The following is a 16,425-nucleotide window of genomic DNA, read 5'->3' on the forward strand; positions in this document are numbered from 1 at the left end:
AAAAACAGTGGTTATGCTTACCACCTCAGTGAATGTTTTACCTTTCCTCTAATGTGATTACAAAGAACCAATCGGACAGGTTTTCTTGAGTTTAAACAAGAGGTAATTTTTCACTTGACACTCTAACCCAATTTTAAAATACTAAAAATACACTATGCATTCTCACACACATGCAAATAGATTATAGAGGGAAACAGATTTGGTGGTTGGATTGAAGTCTAGAATAAATGGGACTTAAATACAGTCTGTAAATCCAGTAGTTCTCGGCCGAAGCTGTAGTCTTAAAGTCCTCGCTTGTCCAAGGGCACTGTGGTTGGCTTGCTTTGCTCAGGGCTGCTGAAGGTAGAATTAGTTGTTGATTCTCTTCACCTGGTTGCTGGCTCTAGTGGTCTGTAGACTTGGAGGGGGTCCTCTAGTCGCAGTCGGTTCCTTTCTTGATATTTTCTGGGGGGAGAGAGAGAGAGAGACAGGGGGAGCAGCTGCTGTCTTTGCTGCTATACCCTCAGTTACTGCCTGTCTGCTCTTTGTGTCGCAAAACTTTAGTTTCCTCAGAAATGAGCCGGCAGTCACATGGGTCTATCAATACCCTTTGTTTCCAATGAGGTTTTTTCCAGAATCTTCTAATGAAATTCAAGGTGCTACATGCCCCAGGGTGTCTATCCACACTTGGAGGGGGGGTTGGCTTTTTTAAAGTCAGTGGGTGAGAATGGCCTCGACGGCCATGCTGATAAAGCCATTCTAGGTAATTCAATCACTTAGGGCAAGCTGTTGTTCTGGCTGAGCTTCTGTTAGACTCTGTCTCCAGTCCAATCTCCTGGTGTTTGAAATGTAAACTGCAGTGGCCATTTTGGCAGCTAGTTTTCTTTCAAGGGTAACTTGGAGGATTTTTTTCCCATTAAAAGTCTAAGGTAAGTTTCCAACCGATATTAATACGTCCCATTTGGCATATGAGGTTTTCCTACAGAACTGCAAATTCACTTATTCGCTTTAAGTCAATGGCCCTTATGCTGAATTATGTATTTGATGTTTTGCCCATCTCTTTATTCATAAAAACACTATCTTCTGATCCAGTGAGCAATGCCGTGGAAGATTTTCTGCTAGCAACTAGATATTTGTAAAATATTTATGTTATTCCAGGATCTTTCCGGAATGCAGAGATAACCTCTGGCTGCTTTTCTCCATTCCAAACAGTCGTCTTAAACCCTCTACCTTGTCCCCACCACCTTGACCTCCAACAATAAGTGTGAGGAGCTCGTGGACTTCTTTGCCTCTAAGATTGAGAGCATCTGATTAGCTTCCTCTGTCGCTTCCCTCCCTTTCCCTAGCCCACTGGGCCAAACTTAATCTAAAGTTCCCCCTACCCTAGCCTGAACTTGCATCTTTCTCTAATTTCTTGCCTATCTCTCCTCATGCCTCCTTCAAGCTCATCCTGTCCATGTAATCCACATCCTGCTCCCTGAACACTATTCCTACTAGACAGCTGACCACCTAACTTCCCTCCTGATTTTCATGTTAGTTGTTATAGTTAATGGTTTTCTCTCTTCACGTACTGTCCCTCTCTCTTCCAGACTTGATTATTTCAATGCACTTCTGGCCCACCTTCCACACTCAACCTCTGTAAACTTGAGGTTATCCAAAACACTGCTGCCCCAAGTCCCATTCACCCATCATCCCTGTGATCGCTGACCTACATTGGCTCTCGCTTATGCAGTGTCTCAATTTTAAAATCCTTATCCTTGATTTCAAATTCCTCCATGGTGTCGTCCCTCCCTACCTCTGTAATCTCCTCCAGCCCCACAAACTTCTGAGATATATGCACTCTTCTAAATCTGGTCTTGGAATTTTCTATCACGTTGAAGATGCTATATAAATAAAAGTTGCTATTGTTAAGGGTCATCAAATTGTGCACATCTGGTAGGAATGATAGATGTAAGGTCATTACAAGACAAATCTAATCAAGGTGTTGATGACTTACAACTGTAAGTATAAAGCTTGGAATAAAGCTTCAGTGGTTTGTTAGTCATTTGATCCCCGCAATAGAATGATTTCCTTGTAATCTCTGACACAAATTACATGTATGGTCAAATAGTGGAATTTTTATTTACCCCATTTATATTGTGGAATTGAGACAGATTCAGAGACAAACAATGACCATTGAGCTGGTTGGTCAAAAAGCATAAGTACAACTTTAAAGTAATCGCACATGTATCAGGCACATGATTGAAAATCATATTTTTAATCACACTGGGCAGTGCTTTTTATTCATAAACAGTTGCAGGCTGCTCATCATAGAGGGGGAAGGCAATTTTTTTTTTCATGGGGTAAAAAGGGAAAAAGGCCTGTGATGCAAGGCTTTGGTGAGATCGATGAAAGCAACGTAGTTCTGTTGTTTGCGGCATTTCTCCCATAGCTGGCGAAGGGAGAACAGCATGTCAATGGTGGATCTCTGCTCAAAGGCCGCACTGTGCCTCAGGGTAGACGCGCTCAGCCAGCTTCTGGAGTGTTTAAAACGACTCGAGCAAAGACTTTCCCCACTGTGCTGAGTAGGGAGATTCCACGGTAGTTGTTGCAGTCACCGCGGTCACCCTTGTTCTTATCGAGGGTGATGATATTGGCATCGCGCATGTCCTGTGGTACTGCTCCCTCATCCCAGCTTAGGCAAAGCAGTTCATGGAGTGCTGAGAGTATACCAGGCTTGGCACTCTTGATTATTTCAGGGGTAATGTCGTCCTTCCCAGGGGCTTTTCCACTGGCGAGAGAATCAGTGGGATCACTGAGTTCCGATTTTGTTGGCTGTACATCCATGCCTGGCAGAGACTGGGCTGCATTGGCGCACTGACACTGAACACAAAAGTCCGAGTGTATCAAGCCTGTGTCCTCAGTACCTTGCTCTATGGCAGTGAGGCCTGGACAATGTGTGCCAACCAAGAGTGACGTCTCAAATCATTTCATCTTCGCTGCCTCCGGAGAAGATGGCATGGAAGATGGCAGGATCCCCAAGGATGCATTGTACAGGGAGCTCGTCACTGGTATCGGACCCACCAGCCGTCCATGTCTCTGCTTTAAAGACATCTGCACACGCGACATGAAGTCCTGTGACATTGACCACAAGTCTTGGGAGTCAGTTGCCAGTGATCGCCAGAGCTGGCGGACAGCCACTGCGGCTCATGGCCAAGCCATCTCAAGCGCCGCTGGCTCAGTAGGGTGTATATGCTGGGGATGCTGACCGCCTCGAGGACTTCTGCATTGGAGATAGGGTCCTGCCACCTAATGCCAAGGATTCTCCGGAGGCAGCGAAGATGGAATGAATTGAGACGTTGCTCTTGGCTGACATAAGTTGTCCAGGCCTCACTGCTGTAGAGCAAGGTACCGAGGACACAGGCTTGATATACTCGGACTTTCGTGTTCTGTGTCAGTGTGCCATTTTCCCACAAAATCTTGGCCAGTCTGGACATAGCAGCGGACGCCTTTCCCATGCGCTTGTTGATTTCTGCATCGAGAGTCAGGTTACTGGTGATAGTTGAGCCGAGGTAGGTGAACTCTTGAACCACTTCCAGACCGTGGTCGCCGATATTGATGGATGGAGCATTTCTGACGTCCTGTCCCATGATGTTCGTTTTCTTGACGCTGATGTTTAGGCCAGATTCGTTGCAGACCGCCACAATCCTGTCGATGAGTCTCTGCAGACACTCTTCTGTGTGGGATATTAATGCAGCATCATCAGCAAAGAGGAGTTCCCTGATGAGGACCTTCTGTACTTTGGTCTTTGCTCTAAGATGGGCAAGGGTGAACAACCTGCCATCTGATCTTGTGTGGAGGAAAATTCCTTCTTCTGAAGACTTGAATGCATGTGAGAGCAGCAGTGAGAAGATGACCCCAAACAGTGTAGGTGCGAGAACACAGCCCTGTTTCATACCACTCAGGATAGGAAAGGGGTCTGATGAGGCACCGCAATGCTGAATTGTGCCTTTCATATTGTTATGGAATGAGGTGATGATATTTAGTAGCTTTGGTGGACATCCGATCTTTGCTAGTAGTCTGAAGAGACCACATCTGCTGACGAGGTCAAAGGCTTTGGTGAGATCAATGAAAGCAACGTAGAGGAGCATCTGTTGTTCGCGGCATTTCTCCTATAGCTGGCGAAGGGAGAACAGCATGTCAATGGTGGATCTCTCTGCTCGAAAGCCACACTCTAGGTTAGGGTAGACAAACTCAGCCATCTTCTGGAGCCTGTTTAAAATGACTCGAGCAAAGACTTTCCCCACTATGCTGAGCAGGGAGATTCCACAGTAGTTGTTGCAGTCACGGCGGTCACCCTTGTTCTTAGAGGGCTTGGCACTCTTGATTATTTCAGGGGTAATGCCATCCTTCCCAGGGGCTTTTCCACGGGCTAGAGAATCAATGGCATCATTGAGTTCTGATTTTGTTGGCTGTTCGTCCAGCTCACCATGACTGGCAGAGACTGGGCTGCATTGAGGGCAGTCTCAGTGACAACATTTTCCCTGGAGTACAGTTCTAGCTAGTGCTCTACCCAGCGGACCTTTTGCTTGCGTTGGTCAGTGATCGTGTCCCCTGGTTTAGACATGTGGGGGGCGATCTTCTTGATGGTTGGCCTAATGCCATCATACATTCCTCTGATGTTTCCGGTGTCGGAGGCCAGCTGAATACGACTGCATAGGTGTTGCCAGTAGTCATTTGCGCAGCGCCTGGCTGTTCTTTGTGCAGCGCTTCTGGTTACTTTAAGTGCTACAGACGTTCACTCGCTGGGGGCTTTATTGTGGTTCAACAGTGCAGTGCGCTTAGTGGCTATGACAGGTTCCAGCTCTTCAAAGTGAGATTGAAACCAGTCTGCATTCTGCTTCTCATGCTTGCCATAGGTGGTCATTGCTGAGTCATAGATGGCATCTCTGATGTGGGCCCACTTTGTCTCTGCATCCCCTGTAGGATTGTTTTGAAGGGCTTTTTCAAGTGAATTTAGAAACTTCAGCTGTGGATAAGAAATTCTGTTAGTGTTGATGCGCAGGCGGCCCTTCTGCTTGGAGTGATGTAGCTTCTTTGGTTTGAGTCTAATTTTGCTGCACACCAGGGAGTGGTCGGTGTCGCAGTTCGCACTGTGGAACCTGCGTGTGATTTGGACACTTTATAGAGGTCGCCTTGTGACGATGATGCCCAGCTGGTGCCAATGACGTGATCTTGGGTGCCTCCATGAAACCTGGTGACAGGTATGAAAGAACGAGTTGGTGATGCAGAGGTTGTGATAGGTACACAACTCCAGCAGTGTCTCTCCATTCTCATTCATCCTTCCAATGCCATAGCGCCCAAGGCAGGAGGGCCGTGAGTCATGGTCGGCCCCAACCCTGGCGTTAAAGTCCCCCAGCAGGAACAAATGTTCACTATTGGGAATGCTACTAATGATATTATGGAGTTCCTCGTAGAACTGGTCTTTAACTTCAAGTGGGGAGCAGAGTGTTGGAGCATAGATGCTGAGTAGGTGTACTGGACCAGAGGCAGTGAGCAGTCGGATGGACAGTATGCGTTCCGAGCCACCTTCAAATGGCTCGGATCATGCTGAGCAAAGAGTTTCTGATGGCGAAGCCCACTCCATGCTGTCTTGGCCCTGCCAGTAGAAGGTGTTGTCTTGCTCTCTTAGAGATCCGCTCGCAGGGAAGCATGTCTCTTGAAGTGCTGCAATGTCCACATTGAGTCTACTGAGCTCGTTGTTAATGATGGCCGGCTTCCGAGAATTGTTGATTTGTGTAAGGTCTTCCAACAGGCCGGGGACACAGTTCTGACGTTCCAGCTTTCAAAATGAAGGGCTGGTACCTTCTTTCCTTTTTTAAAATCATATTGGAAATATTTAATAACATTTCTTGAATATAAACTTTTTTTTTCTGGTTCGATTCAATTGTTCAATGGTTATTACTCACTTTGCAGTGTAAAAACCCAGGTACACCTGATAGAAACCCCATAAAAAGTTGTACTTTGTTCAAACAGCAATGCAAAGTCAGAAAAGGGGGAGTTTTTGCTGATTTCGATGATTGCTGTCTTGGGGGGCCCACAGCGCAGCCTGTGACAGAGCACTGAGTGACAGACCACAACTTCAGGAATTCCACACTAATAAGTGCATGCGTCGCATCCTGAAGCTGCACTCCGTTTCAGAATCTGGATCAGTGTTTTTGAAAAGTGGTGAATACCTGATTGAAGTAGTTCAACAGTTAATAGATGATTCTGAACCATATTTCAAATCTTTCATTTTTATTGGGGCAGTTACTTTGTATTACTCGTCCTTGGAAGTGCTTGTCTACATAATAGTACCAACTGCCGACACTGTGTGGTGTCACCACTTATGCAAAATATACTTTTTCTGGTTTGTATTGGGACTATGAAGCTACTGGTAAAATTGATACTTTGTGCAGCAGATCGTTAATTATCAATCACTGTTGAAATGCATCTGTTTGAGCTCTGACAAGCGGGAACATTTTGTAGTGCTAATGGAGCACGAGGCAGACAAAAGGGTAGAGCAAAGCAAACAATTGCCTAAGGTAGTTCAAAATTGAAATATTAGGTATTCTTGTTCAGAGCCACAATTTGGGAGGGACTGCTTTCAGGTAAAACTGTCATCTTGGTACTGGAAAGAAAAGTGGCTTTGCTCCATCATTGATAGAGGGAATAAAATCTGGCTGCAGTGGCAAATTATTTTTCTATGTTTATTATTAAGCCTGTTTAAGGTAAAGCTTGGAGCACAGTTGTATTGGAACAATGGGCACTTTTCTACGCTGTCTCAAATTCAGCTCTAGATCATTGCAGCATACAAGTCTGTAAATTTGGGGCATTCAGAATAGACCCCAATAAAGGGCTCCTCAATGGCTGAGAGTTTATTCAGTGCATAACTGAGCCATACAAATCAGGACTATTCCAGGTTTGCTCTTTGATTTGTGGTAAGTTTAAGGAGTCTCAACTGAGGGTGTGGTGGAACTCAACAATGTTTTCGTGTGCCTGGTTAAGGAGAGGATAATTGTCCAGAGAAATTGTGTTAAGGAAATTGATGGGATTGAAGGCCGATAAATCCCCAGGGCCTGATAATCTACATCCCAGAGTACTTAAGGAAGTGGCCCTAGAAATAGTAGGTGCATTGCTGGTCATTTTTCAAAATTCTGTAGACTCGAACAGTTTCAATGGATTAGAGGATAGCTAATGTAACCCCACAATTTGAAAAAGGAGGGAGAGAGAAAACGGGGAATTATAGATCTGTTAGCCTGACATCAGTAGTGGGGAAAATGCTAGAGTCCATTATAAAAGATGTAATAGCACAGCACTTGGAAAACAATGACAGGATCGGACAAAGTAAACATGGATTTACAAAAGGGAAATCATGTTTGACAAAACTACTGGAATTTTTTGAGGATGTAACTAGTAGAATAGATAAGGGAGAACCAGTGAATGTAGTGCAATTGGACTTTCAGAAGGCTTTCGATCAGGTCCCACATAAGAAATTAGCCTGCAAAATTAAAGCACATGGGATTGGGGGTAAGGTACTGACATGGACAGAGAACTGGTTGGCAGACAGGAAACGAAGAGTAGGAATAAACGGGTCTTTTTCCGAGTGGCAGGCAGTGACTAGTGGGGTACCGCAGGGATCAGTGCTAGGATCCCAGCTATTCACAATATATATTAATGATATAGATGAGGGAATTAAATGTAATGTATCCAAGTTTGCAGACGATACAAAGCTGGGTGGGAATGTGAGCTGTGAGGAGCATGCAGAGAAGCTCCAGTGTGATTTGGACAGGTTGAGTGAGTGGGAAAATACATGGCAGATGCAGTATAATGTGGATAAATGTGAGGTTATCCACTTTGGAGGCTAAAACAGGAAGGCAGATTATTATCTGAATGGTAATTAGATTGGGAAAGGGGGAGGTGCAGCAAGACCTGGGTGTCCTTGTGCACCAGTTCCTGAAAGTAAGCATGCAGGTACAGCAGGCGGTAAAGAAGGCAAATGGTATGTTGGCCTTCACAGCAAGAGGATTCGAGTACAGGAGCAAGGATGTCGCTGCAATTATACAAGGCCTTGGTGAGATCACATCTGGTGTATTGTGTGCAGTTTTATCTGAGGAAGGACTTTCTTGCTATGGAGGGAGTACAGCAAAGGTTCACCAGACTGATTCCTGGGATGGCAGGACTGACGTATGAAGAGAGATTGGGTCAATTAGGCTTGTATTCGCTCGAGTTTAGAAGAATGAGAGGGGCACTCATAGAAACCTACAAAATTCTAACAGGATTGGACAGACTGGATGCAGGAAGGGTGTTCCTGATGGCAGGGGAATTCAGGACCAGAGGTCACAGTCCAAGGATAAGGGGTAAGCCATTTAGGACTGAGATGAGGAGAGATTTCTTCACCCAGAGAGTGGTGAGCCTGTGGAATTCTCTACCACGGAAAGCTGTTGAGGCCAAATCATTAAATATATTCAAGAAAGAGTTAGTTATAGTGCTTGGGGCTAATGGGATCAAGGAATACGGGGAGAAAGTGGGAACAGGTTACTGAGTTTGGATGATCAGCCATGATCGTATTGAGTAGCGGAGCAGGCTCGAAGGGCCGAGTGGCTTACTCCTCCTCCAGTTTTTCTATGTACCAGCTCCTGATTGCGAGCCAGTGACCACTGCTGGGAAAATATTGCATGTGTAACTGTCATGCGAGGATGGAATCTGCCTGGTTGTGATGCCTCTTTAACTGAATACCCTGCTGGCTGACTGTCTCTCGCACAAGCATAATTGCTGTTAAGGGGATGTAAATATCCCAGCAAGGACTCAGTGGCAGAAAAGGAGAGGGAGTTGACCAAAGAGAGGAATTTTTAATTACAAATATTTAAAAATAATTCTAATTGAGAACATTTCCCAGGAGTATATGAATGACGTCCTCCTAATTCAGTTCCAGTTTGCAACTATAAACAAATTATTGGAAAAGCAGTTGATCTGATTTAGAAATGGGGTCACAGGAAAGTGCCTGCACCGATGTGATTCTAGTTTGCAAGATGTGGTTCTACCTCACAGGTGAGTTCCAGATAGGTACAGACTGATAAGAGTTCCAAATGAAAAAGCTAATTAACTGTTCCATCATTAGATGTCTAACATTCTTAGTACTTTTAGAGAAAAGCAGCATTTCTGCTGCCCATTGACAATATTGAAAATGCTGGTCCCTTTAATTAAACAGGACTGACGTTGGTGTTAATAGAGAGCAGGTGATGCTCATTATAGTTTTGTATTTAAGGGCTGGGTTTTTGCCCAGTTGGGGAGTTGCCTCTGGACAGAGAGTTAGTCCAGAAGGAAAGAGTGGGAACTGATGTTTGAACTGAACTATGAATTGGCAATAAAACAGTTGTGGATCAGAGACTGTCATCGGTTTCCTAATTTTGGTGACGGGACATCTGCCTGTTTAACACCCATTTGCAGAATCTCTGTTCTCATCTTTGGTTCTAACCATATGTTGAATTTCATTTATTTAGTGCTTCATGTTAATTCGTAAATCCATTGGAGTTTATTGGTTAGAAATTATTTTTGTTCAACTTTCTGATCTACTTCATCACCAAACCAAAAGCTACACTAATAGCTTCTTGCCTGATGTCGAGTGTACATATTCTCTGCGAATGGACAGCAGATCAGAGCAGAAGATGGCGACGTCATCCATATACAGGGAGGCTTTGACCGGAATGCCTCTGCTGTCTGGGATTGACACCCCTCTTATGCGTGCATCCTTCCTAATGGACTCAGCAAAAGGTTCGATACAGCAAACAAACAAGACGGGAGGGAGGACAGCCCTGTCTGACTCCAGATTGGATCAGGAAAGTCTATGATTCATACCCATTGATTGATACTGTGCTACTGATGTTTGTGTAGAGCAGTTGAATCCAATTGCGGATTCCCTCGCCAAATCCCATTTTGGAGAGCACATCCATCATGTAGGTGTGCGCTATCCTGTCAAGAGCCTTCTCCTGGTCCAAGCTGATGAGCCAGATGTCCACCCTCCTGTCCCATACATCGGCGATCATATCCCTGAGTAGCGCGAGACTATCAGAGATCTTCCTGCCGGGTACAGTACAGGTCTCGTCAGGGTGAATCACCAACTCCAGAGCAGACATGACTCGACTGGCAATGACTTTGGACAGAATCTTGTAGTCAACATTAAGCAGCGAGATGGGCCGCCAATTTCTGATTTCCACTCTCTTCCCCCTTCCACTTGTAGATGAGGGTGATGATGCCTTTCCTCATGGATTTTGACATGCTGCCGCCCAGAAGCATACTGTCATACTTCCAGCAGGTCTGGGCCAATCCAGTCCCACAGAGCCGAATGCAACTTAACCGGTAAGCCGTTGCTTCCGGGAGTTTTCTCGAAGGACCTGACGGTGTTTGTTAGCTCATCCAGAGTTAGCGGTTTCTCTCGCATGCTGTCATCTAAGACTTCTGTGATAGATGACAGGAAGGACTGGGAGGCCATGCTGTCTGTGGGCTTCATGTCGTACAGCCCAGCATAAAAGGATTTGCTGATCCTTAGTATGTCGGACTGCGAAGACATTACCGAGCCATCCTCTTCCTTCAGGCTGCTGATCACAGAGCTCTCTGTGTGTACTTTTCGGAAGAAGAAACACGAGCACATCTCATCCTGCTCAATGAAGCAGACCATGGACCGGAAGATGTTCTTGGAGGCCTCCGTGGCAAAGAGCGAGGAGTGCTGGCTCTTCACCTCTTGGAGATCCTCCTTGACCTCGACTCCCAACGACTGCAGCTGGAGCAGATTTTGCATTCTTTTCTGGAGTCAGGACATTTCCCTCTCACCCTCCGAACACCTTTTGGAGATAAAGAACTTCTTGATCTCCTTGATCGCTTCCCACCAGTGAACTGGAGACTCAATGAGGATTTCACGGTTCTCCAACCTTTGTAATCCCTTTTGAGTTCCTCAACGTTATCTGGGGTTAGCAGTGTAGCATTGAGCTTCCATGTCCCCCCAATGACCCGCTGGTCATCCTGGCTTGACGTCGGTGGATCTGACCGTGACAGCATGGGACACAAACAGGAAGTCAATCCTGGAATGGGTAGACCCATCCGGTCTTGACCAGGTGTATCTACACTGTGCTCCATCTGCAGGTTTGCTGAAGACGTCCTGCAGCTTGGCATCTTTTGCTGTTTCCATTAGGAATCTGGACGTAGCATCCAGTTTGCTGTCGTCCCTGCCGGATTGACCAGCTGCATCAATGATGCAGTTGAAGTCACCGTCTAGAATGACCGGCCTGGACGTTGCCAACAGCAGTGGGAGCTGCTGGAAGATGGTCAGCCGATCGTTGCATTGAACCGGGGCGTGCATGTTGATCGACTGGAGCGGAGCATTGTTGTACATTACATCTGCTGCGAGGAGGCGACCGCTCACCACCTCCTTAACTTCAGAGATGATGATGTTGCTTCTATGCTGCGGAATACCCAGGCCTCCTCTTGCCACTGGTTTAGGTGGTGGCCTGTTCCTTTTTCAGAGGTTTCTTCTTTGAGGTTTTCCTATGCACCATTTGCCACTGACCAGTTTGTCCATCTGCTACCTCCTCCTCCATTGATTCTGTCTGTAGAGGAGGGGTTTCCAGGCATGGGATAGGTGTTGGGTCGCTGGTTGCAGCTGTTTCCCCTTTCTTCTCAGGTAGACTTTCCTCACTGCGGGGAGGGTTGCTTGTCTCCTTCCCAGCACCAGATGGGTTCACCGTTCCTTCTCCCAGCCTTTCCTTGGACCTTGCCGCTTGAGCATAACTGAGGCAGCGTTCGGGGCAGGTTTTGTAGAGGTGGCCTGCCCCACCGCACAGGTTGCAACATTTACTCTGCTGCAGTCCTTGGTCTGATGGCCTCCCTTCCTTGCAGTTCTTGCAGACGACTGTGCTGCAGTTGGTTGCCATGTGACCAGATTTGCCACAGATGTAACAAACTTTGGGCTGCCCCGCATAGACCAAGAAGCCTCGACTTCCCCGATAGCGAAGCTGCAGGGAGGATGGATGATAGCTCCATTGGAGTCAACCTTGACCTAGCGGCTTGCTAGTCCAAATCCCAAATGGATCCTTAACATCAGTGCTGCTGCCGGCTGCCTCAAACTACCTGGCGAGGAAGGTGAGTACATCCATGACAGGAACATAAGGATTGTAGAGTTGGATTGTCACCACTCGGTCGCATTGCGATGGCAGCATGAAGAGCGGCTCCACTGTGAGGATCGACAGTGGCGCCTGGTTTCTCTTGTCCTTGAACACCTTCAAGAACTTGTTGCATCCCACCACGTTCTTAAATGTCTCGTCAAAATATCCACCGCTGGGGAAGTCCTGCCGGCAGAAGATGTCTGCAGCTTGGAACCCACAGCAATCAATAAGGATTTTCTTAATGAAGAAGGTTCGGTTTACAGGTGCACCTCTTTCATTATTCTTCACCACCACCCGAATGGTGTTTCGCCCTCCCTGGCCTGAAGCTCTAGAATTGGTTACAGCCATTTTACGCAAAACCTACCTGGAACAGGATCAAAGGCTACTAACCATGGTTTCTCCCCTGCCAGGTAAGTATCCTCCTGAACACAGCATAGAAACATGCCCTGGCTCTTTAAATAATGGTTCCACTACTTAGAGGTGTGAAGCTACAGCAACTGCTGCTACTGTCATTTCAGTCAAGGTAGGTGCAGAACACATGATTTCACACTGAGGTTCAAATGCAAAAAGGGCACTACACAAAGCAAAACTATCTGTTATTCTAATATGAAATAACCTACAGTTTGGAGCAGTGCTTTAGAAATGTGTATTTTCATGCTTTAAAAACATCCAAAGGAGGCTATGACACATGCCAATGGAAGAATTCACATCATCTTGTACTTGGAAAGAGCTGCACATATATATCCAAAGGAGCACTGTGGGTGAATTATAATGTAGTACAATGTAGTATAATGGAGTTTGGGTAAAAGAATTGTGTATAATGTTAAACAGTGTCCTTAGTTGGAGATTATACAGTCTGTTCTACTTCAGAGGGGGACTGTTTGGGTGAAAAGTTTCCAAGTAATGTTTTTGTAGATTTTTAAACATTTTTTACAAAAAATAAACAAATACAGATGGCAGGGGTGAAGTACAAAAACAACAATTTGGAAACCAGTGAGCATTTGACAATAGGCAAAAAGCAGAAAGATAAAAATTTTAAGCATCAAATATCAAGACCCAACTCATGGTAGCCAGGAAAACTTTGACACGTCACTGAGGATTTTACAAGAGACCGTGGGACTTAACTGTGCTGTTTGGTGTCTGAAACTTGTTCATGGGATTTTCTGTGCTCCCAGACACCAGCAAAGTGAAATTATGACATTTGTATTTGCGATGGTTTCCTCTAGCTATACTCTGTTGTAGATAAAGTGAAAAAGCAGTGATATGTATTAGGACTGTTTTAGTTCTAAGATTTCTTGTACATGTGCTAAATTAGACAATTCCAGTGTGTGAAGGGTGTCACCACAGTTGAATAACTAACTTAAAATGACATTCTTGCTATAGTATAAATTAATATTGTACTTGTGTCGCTTTGAAATATGGCTAAAGTACTGTTTGCTAAGAACTCCTGTACTGAGTTGTATAGGTTTGCTTATTCGCATAATTCGTATCCTCCGAGCACTACCATATGGTTTGTAAGAAGCATCATTCTTATGATGTAAAAAATCTCAACAGATGGGTTAGCAAAGTTAACGAGAGTTTCCATGTTGTCAAATGAGAACATCTTTTATGACTTTAGATAAATAGTCACTTGGTAGTACAGAACTTGAGTATTGCTGGAAAAAAAAATCATAGCGTTCGAAGCTTTTCGTCTTGCACTCATCAGGACACACACAAGGATGTCAAATTTCAAAGGGAGCAACAATTTACACTACATGAGAAAAGCTGATTGGTTGGCAAGTTGACTCTGATCAAGGCATTGCCATGGAGAATGCACCAGGGAGCTATTGTCCTCCACTCTTTTGTTTAATTCAAAAAAGGTGCAAACCTAGACATGTTATTTTTGCCTGCAAAAGACATGTCCCTGCCTGTGAATATATGTAGCCAAAAGTCAAAAGGATGCTCTGCCTACCACACAAATGAATAATATGGTAGATGAATTCCAGTGCCATTGCAGTGCAAGGTACGTAGGCCAAACATCCCACGGACTGGCAAATCATATCAAACAGCGCATCCCTTCGGCTGTTCGCAATAGGCTGAGTACTGACTGTACTCAACCAGCCCGTACTTTCAAAACTCAAGACAATGGGCTGAATTTTACAGGCCCCCCCCCCCCCCGACGTCGGTGGGCATGGCGGGTGAGGGGAGGGCTGGAAAATGCCTCAAGGAGAGGCCCGCCACTCTCGCTGACGCTGGGAAGGTCCAGCCCCATATTGATGGCATCGAGGCCTTGTAGTGACCGCACCCCCGACCCCCGACACCTTTCGGCGACAGGAGCCCAATTTCAGTTTGCAAAGCACTACTTACCTTGCTGCATTATGCATCCCTCTGTCTCTTCGTAAACAATTTCAAATATTCAGGTGAACGGGCGTGTCTCACATGCCTTCCCGTTCTTGACTGATAAAAGCCGGCGGAACAGAAGTTGCAGTGCTCGGAGACTGTGAAGGTTAGTGTTGTGAGGCAGGTCTCAACTCTGTATGAGTGTGTACGGAGTTGGAAGGGGGATGGTATTACCGGGGGCACAACTCTGCAAGCATGAAGAAAGATATTGTGTACCCTCCCTCCATAAAGGGGGGCACTCTGCACCCTTGAATGTTTGAGAGTGAAGGATCAAAGGCACTCCAGGAACCCTTTGTGTGGGGTGGGTGCCGAAAATGGGAGGTGTTTAAAGGTAATCTGGCTGGTGGGCCAATCAATGTAACTGCTACAATCTGAATGTGATAATGCTGCGCCACTTAGTGGAAGCTAAGATGGGCAATGCTTTGCCATGCCACATAGTTGATGCATGAAAGCAGCTGATGTACCAATCCACATCATTCTTTGCCCTGTTAGGTACCTTTTGAAGTAGTGAAGGAACTGAGTTTAATTCCAACTTGGAGATGGGGATGGTAGATCCTGCATTCATTGATCTGTTTGTCGTGAGGAGCTATATGCACTGCAGGCAAAACCAAGAGGCAGGTGTAACCCACGTGGAAGCCCCTGGTGGTGAGCAGCAGCAGCCCCCCAAGGCTAGAACGCCGCGCATCTACAGGTCCCGTATTACATATCTGCAGATGTCTGAATGCTAGTGTCAGAGGCGAATGCGGATTTGGAGAGAGGCGGTGACACGTCTCTGCCCTGCTGAACCAAGACCTGCAGCCGATGGGCTTTGGTGGACATCCTATGCCTGTGGCCCTCAAAGTGACAGCGGCTCTTAACTCCTATGCCTCTGCATCATTTCAGGGACAGGTAACCTATGTGAGGTGACAGCAGGGTGCCACTGCATCAGGGAAGTCACTGATGCTCTGTACCAGAGGGCTGATAACTATGTCCGCTTCAGGATGGACCCTGAGAGCCAGGTCCAGAGGGCCATTAGATTTGGCTCCATCACAGGATTCCCACAGGTACAAGGGGTCATAGACGGTGCTCATGTGGCCATCAAGGCTCTTCTCAGGCGACCAGCTGCATACCTAAACTGAAAGGGCTTCCAGTCGCTCAACATGCAGCTAGTATGTGGTCTCTGGAAGCGCTTTCTCCTCCCTGTGCCCGCTTTCCAGGTAGCTGCCATGACTCCTTCATACCATGCCAGTTCCAGGTGCCGTTGCTGTTCACTGAACTGGCTCACATGGAGGGGTGGCTTCTTGGAGATGAGGGCTACCCCTTGCAGACATGGCTCCTGATGCCGGTGAGAAACCCCACCAGTGATGCAGAGGAGAGATACAACGCCTGCCACGTCACTACATTGAGCAGGCGATCGGCATGCTGAAAGTGTGCTTCTGCTGCCTGGATAGATCGAGTGGTGCCCTGCAGTACGAACCGGAAAGGGTAACTTATATAGTTGCTGTGTGCTGTGCTCTGCACAACTACGCACTCAATAGGGGGGAGGCCTTGCAGGATGAGGAGAGCCGCAAGCAGGACTGCTCCTCAGAAAATAATGATGCTGAGGGCTTACAGCAGAAAAGGCGCATGGCAGGTTAGAGCATCCAGGCAGGGCAAGCAGCAAGCAAGGGATGCACGATAATGCCTTATTGATCAACGGTTCTCCATGCCATAAAGACCACCATGTGCACTGCAAGCCACACAGCACCCTCGTTCACCTATTGTGCAGCAGTTTGCATCTGCAACATCTTTGTCTCCACCATTACTGGCAACAGCAGACTGAGCCATTGTCCATGTTACTGCATCCGTGGCGATGCACATGAATAATGCTGGCATAGCAATGATATTCCGGCAGTTCTGAAAGGTCCATGAT

The 16,425-nt window shown here is 46.3% G+C and overlaps 1 protein-coding gene across 3 annotated transcripts in view; it reads left to right on the forward strand.

Moving 5' to 3' along the window:
- gxylt1b (glucoside xylosyltransferase 1b) overlaps positions 1 to 16,425 on the forward strand; it is a 90,610-nt gene that overhangs the window by 805 nt on the left and 73,380 nt on the right. The gene's annotated exons all lie outside the window — the stretch shown is intronic.

Source organism: Heterodontus francisci, chromosome 18 (assembly GCF_036365525.1).
Source record: "Heterodontus francisci isolate sHetFra1 chromosome 18, sHetFra1.hap1, whole genome shotgun sequence".
NCBI classification, from domain to species: domain Eukaryota; kingdom Metazoa; phylum Chordata; class Chondrichthyes; order Heterodontiformes; family Heterodontidae; genus Heterodontus; species Heterodontus francisci.